The 23828-nt window shown below is 40.8% G+C and overlaps 2 long non-coding RNA genes across 3 annotated transcripts in view; both read right to left on the reverse strand.

Moving 5' to 3' along the window:
- LOC146403307 (uncharacterized) overlaps positions 1 to 23828 on the reverse strand; it is an 897172-nt gene that overhangs the window by 757095 nt on the left and 116249 nt on the right. The gene's annotated exons all lie outside the window — the stretch shown is intronic.
- LOC106507220 (uncharacterized) overlaps positions 1 to 23828 on the reverse strand; it is a 356536-nt gene that overhangs the window by 258247 nt on the left and 74461 nt on the right. The gene's annotated exons all lie outside the window — the stretch shown is intronic.

A 23828-nucleotide genomic window follows, 5' to 3' on the forward strand; every position in this document is an offset into this window, starting at 1 on the left:
AGCATCCACTAACAACGAAGGTGTAAATTTCAAGGCTTTCTGTTTTTTGTTTAAAAGCAAAAATAGTTGGCATGTAAATAATTTGAGGAGTTCCCATTGTGGCGCAGTGGAAATGAATCCTATTAGGAACCATGAGACTGCAGGTTCAACCCCTGGCCTCTCTCAGTGGGTTAAGGATCTGGCATTGCCGTGAGCTGTAGTTCTGATTGGACCCCTAGCTTGGGAACCTCCATATGCCGTGGGCACGGCCCTAAAAGGCAAAAAAGTAAATAAAAATTAAAAAATAAATAATTCTAAATAACTGCCATCTATTCCTCGTAATTATATCCTTAACCATTTGAGGAGGCCCCTGGATTGGAGAATAGGTCAGTCAGAGGCTTGTCTATCCTGATAAGATGAACATGGAGAACTGAGGAGTATTTATGGAAATACTTCGGAAATCAGACCTATTTATTGGCTGTCAGAGTCTTGTGCCTTTCATCGCCTTCTGCCAAACACTACACTACTTGTGGGAAGTACATAGGATATAAAAACAACCTGCAATTTCTGAGAATCCTTTGAAATACACTATTGCCATCTTGGTGTTTGAAGCAAAACCTCTAAGGTACCAAGTCAACTCTTGTAGAAAAGATCTACGGAGGTTACATCACTGAACTATCAAAAAAACTTCAGTCACCAAGTGGTGACTTAAATGTCCCATTAGGTCATCTTTTCCCTAAATTTTGCCCACTTACAGCTCCTTTTAAATAATAACAATACCAAAGAGTAAATTCACTTTGAAAAAGATATATCAAATGCTGCATATTAATAATATGATCTCATTTTTCTGGATTCTCTGACATATTCTTTAAAATAGTCACATAAAGTTACTGGAGGCACATTAGGCTGAGAAAAGAAAAGGTTGAGGAGGTGAAGAGGATAAAGAGGACAAAGATTGAATGTATGTATTTTATTATTTTCTCTAAAATCACCCTTAGATTTCATATTTTAGGAACTGAGGTCATTATGGATCAGAAAATTAATAAAACCATTGTATCATCTACACACACACGCACACAGTGAAAATAGGGTTTTTTTTTTTTTTTTCCTTTTTGGCTATGCCTATCATAGGTGGAAGTTCCCCAGCCAGAGAGTGAACCCATAGCAATAACAACAGCAGATCCTTAACCTGCTGAGCTACCAGGGGACCTTCCAGGTTTCTTCTCTCTTTTTTTTTTTTTTTTTTTATTGTTGTAGTTGCTGTTCTTTTTTTTTTTTTTTTTTTTTTCTTTTAAGGAAAAGTTTTGCTTCACAGCAAACAATTTTAGAACTCTTTTTATTTTCACTTTTTAAAGTATAATTGATTTACAGTGTTGTGCCAATTTCTGCTGTAAAGCAGTGACTCAGTCATATATATATTGTATATATGTATATACAATCTTTTTAAAAAATTAAATAGAACTCTATAATTGAATGTGTTTTTTAAGAGTACCCAGAGAGATAGCATACAGAGGCCAAATTCTGTTTTAAAAGCTTTTGTGGTTTTTCCAAATCATTTCATCATGATGGAACTGGGTTATAATGGTTAGAGCGAAATCATCACTAGAAATAATTGTTCAGTTTGGAGCCTTGGAAAGGAACTGATGTGCAGTTCCTAAAGTGACCTCACTGGGAAGTATATTGATCCCAGTAGGAAATATACAGAGAATTCAAACATCCTTGCCCTCCCTAACTTCTGCCATTTCCCCAGGATGCAATATTGCTTTCGATTTACTATTTGGGCTGGGGGAGGGGCAGTTTCAGAGACTTCTCCTTGGCCTTTCCCTGGACTTTTCAATAGCTCTGACCACATGGGCCAATGCAGAAGTCAGCCAGATATCAAGTATATCTATTTCAGTTGCATTTGGGAACTGGGGCAATGACCACTAAATGGGTTCATGGTCCAGTGGGCCCACCAGTGGTCAGAAACGGGCCAGGACTCCACTCATTACCTGGCCCCCAGGTGGCTACCTGCTAACAGGGAGCTAAGGCAAAGCTTTGGGTCTCTGGATAGCAGTGTTTCTTCTCCCTTGTATTTGGCTACAGATTTCTTTAGGGAATGAAGGACAGGGGTGTCATGACTGTGTTCCCTTGCTGTGGTCATGTAGGCTTCTCTTTCTGGGAAGCTAGCCTCTTCTTTAGCCACTGGGTTCCAGATTCAAAATCTAGCTCAGGTTTAGAAACATTTTTATTGAGATGATTAGCTTAGCTTCCTGATCATCCATCTTTTTCTTTTTTTCCCCTGCCCCTGTGGCATATGGAAGTTCCCAGGCTAGGGGTCAAGTCAGGGCAGTAGCTGCTGGCCTGTGCCACAGCCACAGCCACAGCAGATCTGAGTCCTGTCTGCACCCTACACCACAGCTCACGGCAATGCCGGATCCTTAACCCACTGAGCAAGGCCAGGGATCGGATCCCCATCCTCACGGATACTAGTCGGATTTGTTTCCACTGCGCCACAGAGAAAACTCCCTGATCATCCATCTTTGATTTCTTTTGACTTTGCGGACTGAGGAGGATCTTCCCCGGCTGCCCATCAATTTTGCCCTTAGAGATATTATATTTGAACAGTGTCCGTAATATGCTGTGATGGACCCCTCTGTCCACCTTTGTGACTTTGCCTCTCATTATGATAACTGTGTCTACCTGGGGGTCCTATCACCCCCACTGCTCCTGGGGATGGCCTCTGCTAGTGTCAGGTCCTGTCTGCAGGGGACAGCTACCACTGAAATGAGGGATGCTGGTGCCCTTCTCAGCCTCATATCCCTGTCGCTTGGCAAATGATGCTCCATCCTCGTTCCTGCAGAAGAAAGGCCTCTGGTGGTTTCCTGGCTTTAGGCAGCATACCCACTGAACCATGCCCATTTCCCCCGAGCTTTGAAATGCCTTCCCCCCATCATGGCAGCTCTGGTACATCTATCTCACTTAGTGTGCTTCATTGATTTTTCTAGGAGGGATCTTAATAGTGTGTTTGTACCATCTCCCGATGGCCTTGCCAGAGTGTTAATCCTATATCCTGAATAAACTCTCTTTTATCCAATTTTACATTCCACAACCCTTCCTCAAGCCTTCACAGAATCCAGACAGCTATACCTCCATCGGGCCCTGCCCAATCACCTGCTCTTTGGGGTCTAGTCCTTTTCCTCCCCTATTAGGCCCCATATGTCCTTGGCTGGGTTATATTTTGACTGAATCCTAGCTATTGACCTTGTAGCAAGAGGAAGGGCTACCCTTAAATAAGAAGAGTGGGCCCCATGTGCAAGCTCAGAGGGTTCAGGGGAATCTGAGAATTCATGATTCTCATGCACATCAATCCAGATGTTCTGTCCATGTGCCAAGGTCACAGCCCTCCTTCCCCCTCTATCCAGGGCCTTAACCTTGGCATAACAGTTCTGCGTTGTTTAGGAGCATAACCTTCTTTTGAGCTCCACTACTGTCATGATTAAGTCCTCTAGTCCTCAGCTTTCTCTGCCCTCCCTCCAAAAGATGAGAGCCTCTTTATGCTGCCAAAGAGGCTGTCTCTAGTTTTCATTCTTAGCTTTTATATGTCAATCACTCAATCACTCTTGGCTCTTTTGTCCTGTTTTTTCCAGAGTGTCAGCTGAATTCAGGTATAGCCAACCAATTCCACCAACCTCATAGTTACACTTTCTCACCCATTTCTTAAACTCCTACTGTACCACACCAATTAGTGATTTCTATTCCACTGGCCACCAGGATAACATCTTAGTTCAATACTGGCAAACAATAGCACAGCTACCTTGTACCAGAGGATACCTGGGCACTACCTACCCCAGTGATGGAATTGCCAGCCAAGGGCTCTGCAATTCCATCCCAGCATCTGCTTTCTCAAAGATTCCCAGTCCTAGTTGTCACTGGTTGGATTCCCCAGGAGGCAGCCTCTGAGATGGAGATGAGAGCCCAAGAGAATTACTATGAGGCCTCTTGAGATCATTTCCTACAGAAGAGGAGAGATGAAAGAAGGATTGAGCAGAGAGAGAAGTCAAGCTGTGTTTGCAGTCTCAACCAAGTCAGCAGCCAACTCTAAATGTACCCCTAAAGCATGATCCTTCTATGTTGTCCTGAATTGGGGTGAGAAGCCAGCCTTTATAACCCAGCATTGACCTGTCATTGCATGCAGGCATCTGGGAAAAAGATTGTGACCTTGGGTGAGGCAGCTTTCTTTGGCTGATGCAATCCCCATAGAGGGCTGACTGCAGAGGGCTGTCTGCTGGAAGCACTTCCAGCATCTGAGAGAGTTAAGTCCTTCACCCCTGAAAAGGGTTCTTAGTGGCGCATCAAAGAGTCCATTGCACCCTATCTTTGAGACTACCTTAGGCATTCCTGGCTCAAACAACCACTCTTTGGAAAGATGGACATGAATATTACACATTTGCAGGTAGGAGCTAAATAACACGGTGGTTTTGAATTTTACTTCCCAGGTAATTGCCATGAACTTTTCAGCTTTATCTCCCAGCCCTTTATCATCCGTGGTGCTCTCTATTCACACCAGGATTCTCTGAAACCACAATTCAGGGTCAAGACTCTGTGCCTTTGGGGACACTAGGTCCTGAGGCTGAAAATGCCTTTCTTCTTTCTCCATCTGACTAATTCCCAGTTACTCCTTAAGACCTAGCTCAAATGTCACATCCACAGTGACACCTTCCTCTAGTCCCCTAGGCCAGAGCTATTTGAAACTTTCTTTTCTACAATTATGTGGTAGTATAGTACTTGGCAAGTCAGAGTCATAATACTAAGAGCTAAACTTGGAAGCCAGACCCCTTCCGTTTGAATTCCCAGCTCTGACATTTAGTAGCTGTGTAACCTTGAGTAAGTTATTTAACCTCTCCCTGTCTCACTTTTCTCATCTGTAAAAACGGGATCTGCCTCATAAGGTTATTGTGAAGTTTAAAGAAGTATATGAACAAAGCACTTAGGACTGTGTGAGACACCTAATTTATGCTCTGTGTCTCTGCTATTGCCTCACTGTAACTATTCTAGATTATGCCTCATTTGTTGGTTTATCAGGGGTCAGGACATTTCTTATTTGCCCTTTAATAGCACACAAAAGATAGTGATAAACATTTGTGGATTAAAGTGGACTATTTATCTAAGGCTTACAGATCTGTATCTAGCACCAAGATGATGATGAGTTACCGTGACTAAAAGCTAACAGTATCATACACTGGAACCTTGAAGAAATACATACATTTTCCCTTGTGATGGCAGTGTTAAAACAGTGTTTCCCCCTGGACAGCTGCATGTAAATAAATGAAACTAGAACACACCCTCACACCATGCACGAAAATAAACTCAAAATGGATTAAAGACGTAAATATAAGACAAGACACCATCAAACTCCTAGAAGAAAACATAGGCAAAACACTCTCTGACATCAACCTTATGAATATTTTCTCAGGTCAGTCTCTCAAAGCAACAGAAATAAAAGCAAAAATAAACCAACGGGACCTAATCAAACTGACAAGCTTTTGCACAGCAAAGGAAACCAAAAAGAAAACAAAAAGACAACTTACAGAATGGGAGAAAATAATTTCAAATGATGCAACTAAGGGCTTAATCTCTAGAATATACAACTTATACAACTCAACAGCAAAAAAAGCCAACAACCCAATGGAAAAATGGGCAAAAGACCTGAATAGACATTTTTCCAAGGAAGATGTACAGATGGCCAATGAGCACATGAAAAAACGCTCAACATCACTGATTATTAGAGAAATGCAAATCAAAACTACCATGAGATACCACCTCACACCAGTCAGAATGGCCATCATTAATAAGTCCACAAATAACAAATGCTGGAGGGGATGTGGAGAAAAAAGGAACCCTCCTGCACTGTTGGTGGGAATGTACAACCACTATGGAGAACAGTATGGAGGTACCTTAGAAATCTATACACAGAACTTCCATATGACCCTGCAATCCCACTCTTGGGCATATATCTGGAAAAAATTTTCCTTAAAAAAGACACATGCACCCGCATGTTCGTTGCAGCACTATTCACAATAGCCAAGACATGGAAACAACCTAAATGTCCATCGACAGATGATTGGATTAGGAAGAAGTGGTATATATACACAATGGAATACTACACAGCCATAAAAAAGAACAAAATAATGCCATTTGCAGCAACATGGATGGAACTAGAGTCTCTCATACTGAGTGAAGTAAGTCAGAAAGAGAAAGACAAATACCATATGATATCACTTATATCTGGAATCTAATATACAGCACAAAGGAACCTTTCCACAGAAAAGAAAATCATGGACTTGGAGAATAGACTTGTGGTTGCCAAGGCGGAGGGGGAGGGAGTGGGATGGTTGAGGAGCTTGGGGTTAATAGATGCAAACTATTGCCATTGGAATGGATTAGCAAGGAGATCCTGCTGTGTAGCACTGGGAACTATGTCTAGTCATTTATGATGGAACATGATAATGTGAGAAGATAGAAAATGTACATGTATGTGTAACTGGGTCACCATGCTGTACAGTAGAAAAAAATTGTATTGGGGAAATAACAATTAAAAAAAACCAAAAACCCCAAAACAGTGTTTTCCTATGTGTCTAATGGAACACCAGTTCTGCAAAATAATCCACTTGGGAAATGATCCATATATTATTAGAGTCACATCAAAGTATTAAAGGCTCTGAGAAGTTCTATACAGATGTGTAGTGTTTTAATATAAAGGCACAGGTTCTTTGATATTTCTCCTTTTAAGAATTAGAGCTTAGTTCTCCTTCGTTTGCATAGAGGTTGAACTTAGTGACCAAATCCTGATGAAAAGATTATGGCAGAAGTGACAACGTGTCACTCCTTAGACTTAAGATTAGGTCATAAAAGGTTTTGCAGTCTCCTCATTTTCTCTCTTGGATCACTCACTCCTAGAGAAGCCAGTTGTTGCATCAAAGAAAAGCCCAAGGTTCAAAGATGAATGCCTCCCTACAATAGCTACATGTGCAAGCATTGTTGGAAGTGGATCCCCCAGCCCCAGTCAGGCCTTCAGATGACTGCAGCCCTGGACTGCATCTTGATTGCAACCTATGAGATACTAAGAGCCAGAAGCTCAGAGTATCCCAATGAAGCTGCTAAATTTGGGGAAAATTTGTTATGTAACATTAGGTAACTAATACAGAATGACACATGTTTATATAACCCAGTGGTTGACCCTGGGCTCTATTCTATGCAGTACTCACTAACACTGCAGGCCACACTCTTGTTAGAATGCTTAAAAATCACTGTACAATTACACACTATCAAGTTTCTCTGAAGCTTGTTTTAAATCTTTTAGCAATAAACATTTTTTTTTCTTCTAAAATTGTTCTACAATTGATACTTTAAAAAAACACCCACTGTCATACTCTTCTCTCTAGGTCTTTTAAAGATCAGATTTAACAGTTTTGATTTGCTAAAATGCCACCTTCTCCTTGTAAGAAGAGTTTATTTTACTTTCATTAGCCATATATTATTATGTGGCTTTAAAATACATTGCAGGTTTTATTGTTGAAGTGCATTTTAATGTGCCTTATTTATTTTCTATCAGATTCAGATCAAGCATTAGATATTTGACCTACAATAATTTGAGAATTTCCTAAAAGTGATTCTTTCTCCAAAAAAACTTTCCAATTAATGTTATTACTTTATCAGCTCTTTTAACAATCACTTAAAGAGAAATTAATAACTCTAAATAAACAATAAAATTGATGGTGCAGGCTTTGTTTTAGTTATTCAGATGTATGCCTCATAAATATTACAATTTCCCCCACTTACTTTGCATGAAGAGAAGCCCTTTGAAGCTCAAAAACGTAGTCACCTCCGTACTTTATAAGGAAGTTTTAAGAGCACACAGATTTTCATCAGTTAAAGGAAAGCAGACACTTTCTGCCATTGCATTAATGGATAGAGAAGCTGAGCAGGGAGAGTGGGCATTTTTCTCTGTGCCTGAACCAGGCTTCCTCAATTTGTCTTCATTATTTTCTTTGAAGTGAATACCGAGACCACCAGACACACCAATTTTCAAATGTAAGAACCAAACACATTCCAAAGCCAAATGTAAAGAATTTTTCACTTTATTGCCTCATCTCTGATCTTCTGTTTTACATTAACTTAATCTCTGATCTTCTCAAATAGTTTGAATAATTGAGAAGATCTAAATGGCAGTTAAAGGGTACAATTTCTTCATAGTTGGTTAACCTTATTGAGCTACTTCTCTTCAGTTTCACAATGAAACTAATGCCAATCATTATAATATAAGATGTATTTCTATTATTTATGGCTGTGGGCTTTAGGATTGTACACATTCTTCTTGGCTGGGGATAAATTGGGAATTTGGGATTAACGAATATACAATACTATATATAAAAAGAGATAAACAACAAGGACCTACTGAATAGCACAGGGAATTATATTCAATATCTTGTAATGACCTATAATGAAAAAGAATCTGAAAAAGAATACATGTTTTATATATATATATGTATCTGCATACGTATATATATGTATCTGAATCACTTTGCTGTATACCTGAAACATTGTAAAGCAACTATATTTCAATTAAAAAATAGATAAATAGGTGTTCTCTTTGTGGCTCAGTAGGTTAAGAACCCAACTAGTATGCATGAGGGCTGGGCTTCAATCCTTGGCCTCACTCGTTGGGTTAAGGATCCAGCATTGCAGCAAGCTGCAGTGCAGGACACAGATGCGGCTTGAATCTGGTATTGCCAGCGCTGTGGCATGAGGCCGGCAGCTGCAGCTCTGACTAAACCACTAGCCCAAAAACTTCCATATGCCACAGGTGCAGCCCTAAAATAAATAAATAAATAAATAAATGAAAGGATTTAAAAATGAAAAAGGAACTGGAGTTCCTGTTGTGGCTCAGCAGGTTAAGAACCCAACTAGTATTTGTGAGGATGTGGTTCGATCCCTAGCTTCACTCAGTGGGTTAAGGATCTCATGTCATCATGAGCTGCAGCATAGGGAGCAGATGTGGCTTGGATCTGGCATTGCTGTGGCTGTGGCATAGGCCTGCAGCTACAGCTGCAGCTCCAATTTGACCCCTAGCCTGGGAACTTCCATATGCTGCAGGTGCAGCCCTAAAAAGAAAAACTAAATAAATAAATAAAAAAGGAAAATTAAAGAAAAATAAAAAAGAATCATACAGATTCTAAGATAGCACGATTAATAGAGGGCAATGAATTAAGCCCTGTGTTAGACCATCTACATAGATCATCTGGATTTGTCCCCAGCACAGTCCCAGAAGACAAGAGATACTTCTAGCTCTATTTTACAGGAAGGGAATGGAGGCCCAGAGAAGTAGCTTGAAACAGAGCTTATAGCTGAAAATAGACTTGTCTTGACATCAAAATCACAAATGATTATAGGAATTATTGTTTTCACCTTGTTACAATAATTTTTGTTCCTTAAACTTAACAAAATCTGTTTATAGGATATCTTTTAATTCAATTGTTATATATAACCACAGACTCCAATACAAATACAGAAGGCGCAGTTCACATAAAAGATTGTATCTGCTTTCCTGTTATACCTTTAAGCACGTCAGGTATATCAGCTCTACAATCTACTGTGATAACTAGAGAAACAACAAATGCCCCAGGGGGAGCATTTTCTAGTGATTATATCATAGATACATAATAATATCTTTATAAGTTAAGCAGGAAAACATTCTCAGAAGCATATTGTTCAGGTCAGTGATTTTAAAAGAATTCCATAGGATGAATAGCCCCTCTGTCAGAATAAAAGTTGTGGAGCAAATTCCATTATAATTCTCTTTTCTCAGTCACTTGGAACTTGCTCAAAAAGTCTCTTTCCAAGTGAAACTGTCCCTGGTGGCTGCCTCCCAAATGTGATTTTTTTTTTTTAAGTTAAAGGAAAATTTGTTCTTCCATCCAAGAAGGAAATAGTTATTCTACCACTTTTTTCAAAAGTTTTTAAGAATAAGTACCTCAAACCTCAAACTTTTAAATACTTAAGATTTTATGTAAGATTAGCTATCACTCAGTTATTCTCTTCATTATATCACACAAGAAATGAGAAACAAAACTCATCCAAAATTTTACAAAATTCCATCTATTGTTTGCTATATTCAAATGTGGAGTAAAAGCAGGACAGGCTTCACAGAGTTCTAGTTGGATTGAACTTGACTAAACATTTGACTAAAGTTTCATTCACAATGGGTTATCTAGGTAACCAGTCAGAGTTAAGATAAAGCTTCACAAAACTTCAGCTCTGTTCAAATGCCACTCAGGCCTATGACAAAGCTGGCAACGCTATCCCTTAAGTATTTGCCTCTGTGCCTTTGGTGATTTGCCTCTATGAAGAGGGGTCTCTTTGAAGGTAAGCTTAGCAGCTGCCTAGAAACTCAGATGCCAAGGACTCCTTTGGCCTTCAAACTGACCAACTAAATATCCCTACCCTATCTACCTAATCTAAGAACACAAGACCCTAGGCCTCTGCATGTGAATTAATTCCCAGTTGTTTACATGAGTATCATTTCAGAAAACCTGGTAAGTAGTCACATGTCATATTTCTAATAGCCTTTCACCTGCAAAATCTGTTGAACCGGACATGGTCAGATATTATCCAGAACAAGGGGGAAAAAAATCACTTTGTAGCATGTAAGATATAAATGTAAACCAGCTAGCAAGTTCATAAACAGTCAAAACTAAGCAATGTCCTGATCACCTGAGCTGTTTGTGCCTGCTGCCACAACTGTAAAACTTTTTTTTTTTCCGCTGTACAGCATGGGGACCAAGTGACACCTACATGTATACATTTTGTTCCCTCCCTTTGCACAACTGTAAAACTAAACTCTGCTGCCATTGCTGGGGCACTTTATAAGCAAGAAAGATCAAATGGGATCATAAATTCTATGTCGTTATAGGTAAATTGGTTTGGCTGCAAGTTACCCCTCCCCCCCAAAAAAAAGTGGATTAAAGAAACTATAAGTATTTCTCTTGTAGTTAAAAAGTCTCAAGATGGAGTTCCCGTTGTGGTGCAGTGGCTAACGAATCCGACTAGGAACCATGAGGTTGCAGGTTCGATCCCCGGCCTTGCTCGCCACTGATCCAGTGTTGCCGTGAGCTGTGGTGTAGGTCGCAGACACCGCTAGGAGCTGGTGTTGCTGTGGCTGTAGCGTAGGCCAGCAGCTACAGCTCCGATTGGACCCCTAGCCTGGGAACCTCCATGTGCCATGGGTGCAGCCCTAGAAAAGACAAAAAGACCAGAAAAAATAAATTAAAAAATAAAAATAAATAAAAAGTCTGAAGACAATTGATCTTGGTTGGAATGGCATTCTCCAGTGGCAAGGTTGCTTTGGCTGTGTGAAGCTTCCATTCCAAGATCACATCATGGTCAAAGACGGTGGCTGAGGACGTTATATCTCCGTTTCAGTCCGTGGGAAGAAAACATGAAGGAGCAAGGCATTGGCTCCTTTCTCCCACTTATATCATTTAGGCTAAAACTTACTCATGGTCTCACCTGGTTGCAAGGGAAGCTTAAAAAACATAGCCTTTTTCTTTTTCTTCTTTTTTTCTTTTTAGGGCCGAACCTGTGGCATATGGAGTCAAATCAGAGCTGTAGCTACCAGTCTACACTACAGCCACAGCAATGTGGGATCCAAGCTGCATTTGCAACCTACACCACAGCTCAAGGCCCCGCTGGATCCTCAACCCACTGAGTGAGGCTGGGGATTGAACCCACATCCTCATGGATACTAGTCGGATTCGTTTCTGCTGTGCCACAACAGGAACTCCCAAACTTTATTCTTGAAAGCCACGTGTTCAGATAAGACTCAAGACTTCTCTTTTTGAAAAAGGAAGAATGGATATTTGAGGAAGAACTCTGATGAATGAACGCAATGAAACAGTAAAGTTAGAGCGATTACGAAAAATGAGGACGAGGATTAGATTAAGATAATCAAATTGAATTAAGCAAGAACATAAAAATCTATGATTGTAGCCCATTTCTTTTTATCTATAACTTTCACAAGGTTTTCTCAAGGTCTTGGAAGTCGAATATCTTGAGGGTGAAGATCAAGCTTGAAGATCTGCACTTTCCGAAGCAGAGAGAATATTGGTCAATTAATGAGAAATTCCGATTGTGTAGTTACCTATCTCAAGGTTGAGAAAATTCCACATTAAGTCAAGAATTGTCCTTGTTGCCACTCTATGGAATGTTTAGGCTTAAATATTTATGATCTCTCAGAAAGATCTTATTCCTAAGAAAATATGTGTAATGTCATCTTTGCTATTTAGTTGGCTTTAGTGTACATTGTTCACATATTTTAAAAACCTACAATTCTCACTTTCCCTTACATTTTTATGTTTAAATGAGAGAGAAGATTATTTTGTTCAATTAAATATTTTTAAAATAGAGTACATACTATTTAAGAATGCAAACGATTCCCTTAGGAAATACACAATGGGTAATTTGAATCATCTAGAGGGCTGTGGTTGAGAGTACGGATTCTTCCATTTACCAAAGACATGATGTTGGGTGATCTAATTTCTCTGAGTTTCAGGGATGTTTGTTTGAAATCTGCAAGATAACCTATTTCAAAAGATTTTCATGAGGATTAGTGAGCTTATGTATGTATACTTGGCATACAACAATAAGTCAGTAAAATTTAAGGATATATAACATACCAGAGTTGTCTATTTCAATGCAGCCACTTCTAATTTTATGCTTATGCTCAGTCATGCTTCTGCCCCTCATCTCCATATAATGCCAAACTACTATATGTTCTTTTCAAATTGCTGCCAGTTTTTCCAGTCCAAAAAATCTAAACACTGCCTCCTCTTAAGAGTCACCTTTACATAATAATTAACATTACTCCACTTTCACCACTCCTATTCAACATAGTTTTGGAAGTTCTAGCAATGACAATCAGACAAGAAAAGGAAATAAAAGGAATTCAAATTGGAAAAGAAGTAAAACTATCACTGTTTGCAGATGACGTGATGCTATATTTGGAAAACTCTAAAAGACACTACCAGAAAACTGTTAGAGCTCATCAATGAATTTGGCAAATTTGCAGGGTACACAATTAATTCACAGAAATAGATTGCATTTCTATATAATAACAATGAAAGATCAGAAAGAGAAATCAGAGACACCACCCCACTTAACCATCATAACAAAAGGAATAAAATACCTAGAAGTAAACCTACCTAAAGAGATAAAAGACCTATACTCTGAAAACTATAAGATGCTGATGAAAGAAATCAAAGATGACACAAAGAGATGGAACGATATGCCATACTCTTGGACTAGAAGAATCAATTCCGTCAAAATGATTACACTACCCAAGGCAATCTACAGATTCAGTGCAATTCCTATCAAACTACCAAAGCCATTCTTTTCAGAACTAGATCAGAATATTTTAAAATTTGTATGGAAACACAAAAGACCCTGAATAGCTAAAACAATATTGAAAAAGAAACGCAGAAATGGAGGAATCAGGCTCCCTGACTTCAGACAATATTACAAAACTCAGTCATTAAAATAATATGGTGTGGCACAAAAATAGAAACAGATCAATGGAACAGAATAGAAAGCTCAAAATTAAACCCTAGTACCTATGGTCAACTAATCTATGACAAAGGAGGCAAGAACATACAGTGGAAGAAAGATAGTGTTTTCAATAACTGGTGCTGGGAAAACTGGAAAGCTAGATATAAAATAATGAAATTAAAACACTCTAACACCATACAAAAATAAATTCAAAATTGGTTAAAGACCTAAATATAAAACTCCTAGAGGAAAACATAGGCAGAATGCTCTTCGACTTAAATCACAGCAACATCTTGTTTGATCCACCTCCTAGAATAATGACAATTAAAAAAATAAATAAATAAACCCATGGGACCTAATTAAAGTCAAAAGCTTTTGCATAGAAAAGGAAACTATTTAAAAAATGAAAAGACAACCCAAAGAATATGAGAAAATCTTTGCAAACTATGCAACAGACAAAGGCCTAATCTCCAAAATATATAAATAATTCATACAAGTCAACAACAATAAAAAACAAACAACCCAATTGAAAAATGGGCAGAAGACCTAAGTAGACATTTCTCCAAAGAATACATATGAATGGCCAACAAGCATATGAAAAAATGCTCAACATCACTAATTATTAGAGAAATGCAAACCAAAACCACTATGAGGTACCACCTCACAGCAGTTGGAATAGCCATCAACAAGTCAGCAAATAACAAAGGCTGGAGAGGGAGTAGAGAAAAGGGTACCTCCTTCACTGTTGGTGGGAATGTAAACTGGTATGACCACTATGGAAAACAGTATGGAGGTACCTTGGAAAACTAACTATAGAACTACCATATGATCCAGTAATCCCACTCCTGAGCATATATCCAGACAAAACATTCATTTGAAAAGATACATGTACACATGTTCATCGAAGCACTATTCACAATAGCCAAGACATGGAAAAACCTAAATGTCCATCAACAGATGAATGGATTAAGAAATTGTGGTACGTACATACAATGGAATACTACTCAGCCATAAAAAGAACAACATAATGTCATTTATGGCAACATGATGGAAATAGAAATTCTTATACTAAGTGAAGTAAGTCAGAAAGAGAAAGACAAATACCATATGATATCACTTATATGTGGAATCTAAAATATAGCACAGATGATCCCATCTACAAAACAGAAACAGATCACTGACATGGAGAGCAGACTTGTGGTTGCTGGGGGAGGTGGGGAGTGGGGGAAGGAGTGGGATGGATGGGGAGTTTGGGGTTGGTGGATACAAACTGTAGCATTTGGAATGGATGGGCAATGGGGTCCTGCTGTACAGCACTGGGAACTGTATGTGATTGGGAAACTTTGCTGTACAACAGAAATTGAAGAAACATTGTAAATCTCCTTTTTTTGGGGGGGGGGGGGCTATACCCCAGACACATGGAAGTTCCCAGGCTAGGGATCGAATCAGAACTACAGTTGTCGGCCTACACCACAGCCACAGCAGCGCCAGATCCGAGGCACGTCTGGGACCCACACTGAAGCTCACGGTAACGCTGGATCCCTAACCCACGGAGCAAGGCCAGGGATTGAACCTGCGTCCTCATGGATACTAATCAGATTCGTTTGCACTGCACCACAATCAGAACTCCCCACAAATCAACCACACTTTAATTAAAAAAAAAAAAAAAGAATTAATATTACAAATGCCATTTCTGGTCATATATCCAGAGAAAACTATAATTTGAAAAAATACATTCACTCCAGTGTTTATAGTAGCAGTATTTACAATAGCCAAGACATAGAAGCAACCTAAATGTCCATCGACCGAGGAGTGGGTAAAGAAGATGTAGCATGTGTGTAATAGTAACCATAAAACATAATGTAATATTAGGCATTAAAAAGAATATAATATGCCATTTCCAACAACATGGATGGACATAGAGATTATCACACCAAGTGAAGTCAGACAAAGACAAATATCATATAGATCACTTATATGTGGAATCTAAAATATGATACAAATGAACTTATTTTGCAGACTCACAGACATAGAAAACAAACTTACCAAAAGGGAAAAGGAGTGGGGGAGGAATAAATCGGGAATTTGGGATTAATAAATATACATTACTATATATAAAATACACAACAAGGGCCTACTCTCTAGCACAGGGTACATACTCAGTACTTTTTTTTTTTTTTGTCTTTTTAGGGCTGCACCCGTGGCATATGGAAGTTCCCAAGCTAGGGGTCAAATCAGAGCTGTAGCTGCTGGCCTACACTACATCCACAGCAATGCCAGATCTGAGCCACATCTGCAACCTACACCACAGCTCACGGCCACGCCAGATCCTTAACCCACTGAGGGAGGCCAGGGATTGAACCTGCATCCTCATGGATACTAGTCAGATTCGTTTCCACTAAGCCACGTTGGGAACTCCCCATATTCAATATCTTGTAATAACCTATTGTTAAAAAGAATATGAAAAAGTAAATATGTATATATATTTACATGCATATATATGTAACTGAGTCACTTTGCTGTATGCCAGAAACATTGTAAATCAACTAGACTTCAACAACAACAACAAAGAAATAGAATGAACATTACAAGCATCAATTTTAACCATTTTCTGGCTGGCAGCTGCAGACTGAAATGCCCCCTGAGATAAATGCAGAGGTAAAGTGAGCTCTTGGTGACCCACACTATTAGAGAGACACAGAGGCATGGGTCATCCCAAAGGACAGGCAGTGGGAAAACGACTTCGATGGCATGCACTGTTGTGGTCATATTTGAGTATCAACTCTAAGAATTAAATCCCAAATTGAGGTTCTATTAATATGACTTGCCCAGGAACTTGACGTCGTTAGCCAGCGTCTCCAAGTTTTCGGCTAAAGCACTCTCTCAATCATCTTCTTTAAGTATTTGCTTTTCAGAGGACTTCTCTGCATTCAGAGTTAAGAGTTGAGATGCTGAAAAATACATTAGGAAGTAGATGGAGGTTTTCACGTGAAAGGAGCAAAGGTGCTCCACTGGGTGAGTGAATGGAAATGTCAACCAAACAGAAGAGTCTGCAAAGACAGAGTCATCCACAGTCATAAGAGTGTGCTGGCTGGTCTGTCCACAGAAAAGGCTAATCTATTAGAGCTACGCCCTCTGCTCTGCACTCCCCCCACCAGAGGCATGGGTGTAGCATGACTATAATAGTTGAAGCATGAATAAGTTATGGTCTAGCAAAGGCTTTCTGGTGAGTAAATGAAACCTAGCAGTTCAGGATTAAAACAAGGAAGTTGACAGATTTCTTTTTTTTCCAAACCGACCATTTGACTTTAGTGTATTAAAGTTGCTAACTTGTTTTAATCAATGCAACTCTTGACTTTCCTCTGAGTGGTGTCTCGTGAGAGAGCAAGCCTCAGCTAAGAGAGCATTGTTCTTAACCCCAAGATAATCTTTAGTGAAGCCACCCACATGGTTTTTCTCCTTGCAATCATTTTTTATTTTTTATTTTCTTTTTTTTTAGTAAAACTTTTGGAAGCAACACAGCAATGTTATTTTCTCTTATTTGGTTTCTGAAATGACTGTGAAGATGACGTCATTGTTTAAGGAGAGCACCCTTTACAAAACTCAACGAAAATCCTTCTAGACAAAAAGATTGTGGGCACTAGAAGTGCATTTTCTTTTTGGTTCAATAACAAGTCTCAGATTAATCCTGGAGTTAAAGTTGCTCTCCCACTGGCTTAAATGTTGATTTGGTTTGCAGTCGCTTTAGAGATTTTCATCTTTGATAGTTGTTGTTTCAAGATAGCAGTGTGGGAGTTCCCATAATGGCTCAGCGGGTTAGGAGCCCAACATAGCGTGCGTGAGGATTTTGGTTCAATCCCTGGCCTCGCTCCCGTGGGTTAAGGATCCAACGTTGCTGCAAGCTGTGGCATAGGTCACAGAGGCAGGTCTGATTCGACTCCTAGCCAAGGAACTTTCATGTGCTGCAGATGTGGCCCTAAAAAGAAAAAAAAAAAAGGTAGCAGTGTGTAGTGGGTTGAATATCCCCTAAAAAGATATGTCTGAGTCTTAGCCCCTAATACCCGTAAATGTGACTTGCTCTGGAAATAGGTCATTGCCCACAGAATTAATTTAAGAATCTCAGGATCATCCTGGATTTGGGGTGGGCCCTAAATCCAATGATCGCTGTCTTTGTAAGAGAAAGGAGAGGGAGATGTGAGACACAGATCACAGAGGGGAGAGGGGAAAACCACGTGAAGTTGGAGGCAAAGATCGAAAGGATGAGTCTACAAGCCAAGGATGGACTGTCGTCACCGGACACGAGGAGAGATTCTCCGAGAACCTCCAGAAGAAGCATTCCCTGCCAACAGCTTGATTTCAGACTTCTGGTCTCCCGCACTGTGAGATAACTAACTTCTGTTGTGTTAAGCCACCCAGTTTGTGACAATTTTTTACAGCAGCCGCAGGAACCTAACACCCCCATGTGTGTCTATATGGCTCTTGGTACAGGTCTTTCCTCCTGGATGTTGTCTGAATGTGTTACAGTTACAGCCACAGAAGGCAGAACAACTGATGCTTCACTACCAGCTGCTTTCATCATGGAAGCGGGTACCCATAGGACCATTTGTTGGCCTCAGTTGGTAAAAACACATAGCCAGGAAAAAAGCCTATGGTTTGTTGGCAAATATTGCTAATCATGACAAATAGCATGATTCCTCCCATGCCTTCAAAGTACAGATCTCCTTGACCAAGAATGCCAATACGAACTACCAAGAGTTACAAAGCTGACTGAAGACAAACCCAAGTTCTCTGTGACAGTGTAAGTCAGATGACAACATCCACCATGTCCTAAAGGCAGCATGTTGTTTCCTGAGCATAATATAATTCCTCCTCTAATTTCTCTTAACTTGAAGAATATGAACTGACTTACTACTGCCCTTTGAAAAGAAGAATAAGGTTGAAAGGAAGGAAAGACAGAAAGGAAGAAAGGGGAGTTCCTTTGTGGCTCAGCGGCAACAAACCCAACTCGTATTTGTGAGGACATGGGTTCGATCCCTGGCCTCGCTCAGTGGGTTAAGGATCCGGCATTGCCGTGAGCTGTGGTGTGGGTTGCAGATGTGGCTCGGATCCTGTGTTGCTGTGGCTGTGGTGTAGACTGGTAACTGCAGCTCCAGTTAGACCTGGGTACTTCCACGTGCCCTGAAAAGCAAAAAAAAAAAGGGGGGGGGAAGGGAGATGAGGGAGGAAGGGAAGAATGCATCAGATGATGGAGGAAAAAGAAGAAAATCAGAGGGAGGGAAGAAGGGAGAAGAAGAGCCCTATTGATACATGGAATGCGGAATAATATACCGCGTTAGGTATCTAAATCACATCATGTTGACTATGTTGTTACATGAAAGTTTTGCTATTTTCTTAGTTGGCTATGGAAATGAAGAGCTATAGTTGGCCAACGCAAGATAACAGGAGCCCCAAAGACAGCAGAGGAGTGGGAGGCCAGCGGCCCAGCCTCTGAAGAGCAGCAGCAAGTCATCACAGGCTTTAACTTAGATCCAGCCCTGGGCAGCAAGGCAGGTGGGCCCCTTCCATCAGCACATAAGACTGAGATTCAGGGCCTTCCCAGAGCACTTCAACGTGCTGTTGCAATTCATGCAGTCTCTATTTCTCCTCCTAGAGAAGTGATCCAAGTGCCGGCTACCACGCTGACAGCTTCTGGCTAATCAGAAATTGACTTTGAAGTAGTATTTACCCGAACATAGTTTTCTTTTACTTATGCATGAGATCTTTAGTAAAATAGAACTTCCTCTGCCTTTTGCCTCTTCTCCCTCCCTCTTCCCTCTTAATCGCATGGATGGGGGAGGGGAAACCACAGGACAGGATATCTGGCTTGATGCCACTATGTCCTGCCATTGAACAGTCAGCAGATGAGTAGAATGATGGTATTTAAGAACAAACAAAAGGAAAATATAAATCCTTTAGGCAGCAGATACGAGTAATTTACTCCAGTTTTCTGTTTCAACTTTTGAAAGAATGCAAGATCTTAGACAATGGCAAGTCAGAAATAGGCCAGTTTCAGCACTAAATCTCCCTCAATTAGGGTCATAACAAAAACACTATTTATAAGCACATGGTGCAAAATGATAACTTTGCCATCTCCATCCCCAGTGTCCCAGGAGTGGTGAAAACCCTGGTCCCTGTAGAGAGAACCATCTGAAGCAGTTTCAGAAAATTATTTAGAATCCCTGAGTTCCACAGAGTGACGAAATTTGTGGCTATTAACTTGGGCTTCAGAAGGCTCCCTCTCTTCGTTTTCTGTCAGCCCTCACGTTTATGCCAGCAAAAATGCCATTTAGCGTCACACCAACAGTGGTGAAAAACGTAGCTATCGAAGGAATATTAAATATCATCAATTATAGCACCTCTGGAGCTCCCATGGTGGTGCAGAGGAAACAAATCCAACTAGTATCTGTGAGGAAGCAGGTTCGATCCCTGGCCTCGTTCAGTGGGTTAAGGATGCAGCATTGCCGTGAACTGTGGTGTAGGTTGCAAATGCGGCTCAGATCTGGCATTGCTGCGGCTCTGGCGTAGGCTGGTATCTGTAGCTCTAATTGGACCCCTAGCCTGGGAACCTCCATATGCCTCGGGTGCGGCCCTAAAAAAGAAAAGAAAAAAAAAAAAAAAAAAAAAACGATAGCGCCTCTGCTTTGTAAGCATGTTCATTCCATTCTGAACAAATCTGAAGGATTAAAACCCCTCACAAACTCAGATTTAATTCTTTGAGTCTTCATAAAAAACCTTTGGCTTTTGTCAACTCTGAAATGTTTAGGTGTGGCCCCGCCTCGCTCTCAGCCCTCCTCTGCCACTGCTTCTTTTCATACAGCCTTCTAGGGCGAATACATCAAGTCACCCACCGGCACCACGACTTCCTACTTCTCTCTTTGATTAAGCAGTCCTTGTTTGGCCTGGGCTGCTTCTCTCTCCCTGCCCCCTATTTAGTCTCTTTCCATTATTTTTGAGAGTTATTTGTATGTTGGGTCTGCTCCTAATCAACTGTAAGCTCTTTAGGGGAAATGACTTACTTTTGTTCTCTCTTCTCCCCCTTATCAGCACCGAGCACACTGCTTTGCACAGAGTAGACCATCAGCAGTTATTTTTTGACCGTGTGTGTGAGCAAACAAATCATGAGGATATGAAAAGTCAGAAGATGACCATCAAGTGATTTGAATAATGATTTGGGAAGACACAAGCAGGGAAAAATAAATTTGAATCCTAAGTAGTACTTCGTGAGAAAAATACTTGTCCTGTGAATCACTCTATATCTTTATCCTGCATGAAAATTTAAGCTGGAATGTTCCCACTTAAAACGTCTGTGTATATTACGTGTTCCAGGGGAAGTCAAATTCATAATCAAGACTGCATTGTATTCATAAAATGGTATTTTATCATATCAGTATTAATGCCATTTTTATGCTATCTCTTGGTAATGAGAGTTGGGAGAAATGTACATTTTAAGGCTAGGATTGCACCATGAAAGAAATTCTTTCCTAAAGTTCTGATGCCAAGCCACTAAAACTTCAGTTGCCTATATTGTGAAGCCACTCAATGAATTTTTCTTTTGTACTACGTGATTGCTTATCTGAACAAAGAGGAGTACTCTCACATTATAAATATTTAACGGGAAGATTCATCTGGAAAGGCAAATGTAAAAGAATATAAAACAGTATAGCGTCCTTGGTAAATGAATGAATTAAAAGGAAAAGCCATCTGCCTTTCTCTTCGATGTCTATTCAGGGCGTTTGGGAACCCTCACATGCTTCCCCAGGCAGTATGGTGAAACATGACATTAACTTTTATTCTTCTCTGTTTATTGACAACAAAGGCTTTGGAGTCTCGTGACTCTAAGTTCCAAGAAAGAAGAGAGATAGATTAACTTGAATACAAGATAGAAAGAGATCTGGCCGACAAGTCCTTGAAAGCATTCTTGTCACCTTCCAGAGTTTCTCTCCCTGATTCCAAACTCTGTACCTCTTCACCACTTCAAGTCTGGGGAAGAGAGAGAAGGTGAGAAAGATGAAATGATGCAGGAGAGCATCATAAAATGGGAAGAAAGGGGGGTGAGGATGTAGTGGGGGTACTCAAGAGTGGTTAGAATCACACAGAAGGAGTTCCTGCTGTGGCTCAGCGGGTTAAGGACCTGGTGTTGTCTCCGTGAGGATGTGGGTTTGATTCCCTGGTCTCGTTCGGTGGGTTAAGGATCTGGTCATGCTGTGAGCTGCAGCATAGGTCGCAGATGTGGCCTGGCTCTGGCATTGCCGTGGCTGTGGCGTAGGCCAGCGGCTGCAGCTCTTATTCATCCCCTAGCCCAAGAACTTCCATGTGCTGTAGGTTTGGCCGTAAAAAGAGGAAAGAAAAAAAAAAAGAAAGAAAAAAAATCACATAGAAAATGGGGAATGGAATAAGAGCTGGTGTGAGCACCAGAGTCAAACAAGATAAACTGAAGATTTCGGTGTCCTGTATGACGGATGATGCCTAATACTTCTGCCACCATAATCTTGTGGATGCCACATAGAGGCATGACTCTAAGCATTTTGCATATATTATTAGGTCATTTAAACTCATAACAGACCTGCAGGGTAGAAACACAGAAAGCCTGACCTAAACCACCTCAAACAAAGCAGGAAATCTGTTGGGTTGTACAAAGGAACAATTCTTCAGGCAAGGCTTTATCCAGGTCTCCAAAAATGCATCCCTCTCTCCATTTCTTTGCTCTATTGCCACTCTACTGACTCCAGGCCCCTTCCAAATCCCCAAAAGGCTGCCTACAGCTGGAATTTAGGAACCTATTTCTGGTTCAATCCAGGGTGGGGGAAATACAGTTCAAACAAAAGGCCCAGAATGTGTTGCCCTCATTTGCCAGATTTGGTCTTGTGATTATCCCATGAACCAAACCCAGTTCTGAGGAATGTGCTGATTGTTTTTGGCCAAATATAGATTATCCCTGAAGCTGCATGGGCCCAATTCCATTTCTCCATTTCTCTAGATTGATGAGAAATTCAAGGAACCACCAGAAAGGGGGGGTAAGAAGGGAATCTGTTTTTGTTTTTGTGGGTTTTTTTTTTTTTGCTTTTTTTAGAGCCATACCCTTGGCATAGGGAAGTTCCCAGGGTAGGGGTCAGATTGGAGCTGTAGCTGCTGGCCTACACCACAGCCACAGCAACACAGGATCCAAGCCACGTCTGTGACCTACACCACAGCTCATGGCAATGCCAGATCCTTAACCCACTGAGCAAGGCCAGGGATCAAACCCGTGTCCTCATGGATATCAGTCAGTTTCATTACCACTGAGCCACAACAGGAACTCCCTGAATGGGGGAGTTTTTGAAAAGAGTTTTGACTGGTTCAGAATCTCCAGAAAGTTGGCTGTTTTAGGTCAGACTGTTGAGAAGCAGACTCTGGAAGATTTGTATGCTAGTGATTTATTAAATGATGCCAGGAGACACCTGTGAGGGAGAGCAGGAAGCAGGACAGGGAAGGGAAGAAAGCCTCGCAAAGGAGTCTCAAGCCAAAGTCCCCAGGTAGTTACAGCCTGATCCCACAAAAAAACACTTAAGCGGAAGTTACACCTCCATGTGGCCCCAACCCAAGGGGCAGGGGCTGAGCTTTCCATCTCTGCACCTCTGAGTCACTGCAAAGCTGTTGCAGGAAGGCAAATTCCCACTGCTTCTGGCTTTCCCTGCATTCTGGCAAAAGCTGGCTCCAGAAGCTGTAGGACAGCCCTTAAGCAAAAGATGTAGATACTAGTTTGGGGAAGTAAAAAGCACAAGATGCTGGCTGGGAAAGGTGCACAACACAATAAAAAGGGATCCAGTGAGATCTGGGCCAAGTGCAAACAGAACACACTCTTTTGGGAGTACACAGCCAGGAACCATGCTGCAGACCACACCAGGTAGCTGCCCTGGGAAATCCTGGATGCTGCTGGTGCCCTGCCATCAACCCAATGCTGCTTCCAACTGCTGACGCTATGCAGCCACTGCCCCATCCTTGCCTGCACGGATTCCTTGTGATTCTTGCTCTTGAGTCCTATCTTCTAAAGTCTAGGGGGGCTAAGTGATGGAGGCTGTGTGTTTCTCCTTCTGCTGCAAGCGAGGCCAAGAAAGGGAATATCTGGCATTTTCACTACTGAAAATTTTCACTACTGAGGCAAGATGTGCCCCATTAAATATGTAGGAATTCCCAAAGCATACAGAGAGGATGCTGATCCTATGTGGCCAAAAGAGTAAGAGGTATTCTCT

This window comes from Sus scrofa, chromosome 5 (genome assembly GCF_054392235.1).
Source record: "Sus scrofa isolate SSC_HxYL_T2T_F1_AM1 chromosome 5, Sscrofa_HxYL_maternal_Yorkshire_Landrace_v2.0, whole genome shotgun sequence".
In the NCBI taxonomy this organism is placed as follows: domain Eukaryota; kingdom Metazoa; phylum Chordata; class Mammalia; order Artiodactyla; family Suidae; genus Sus; species Sus scrofa.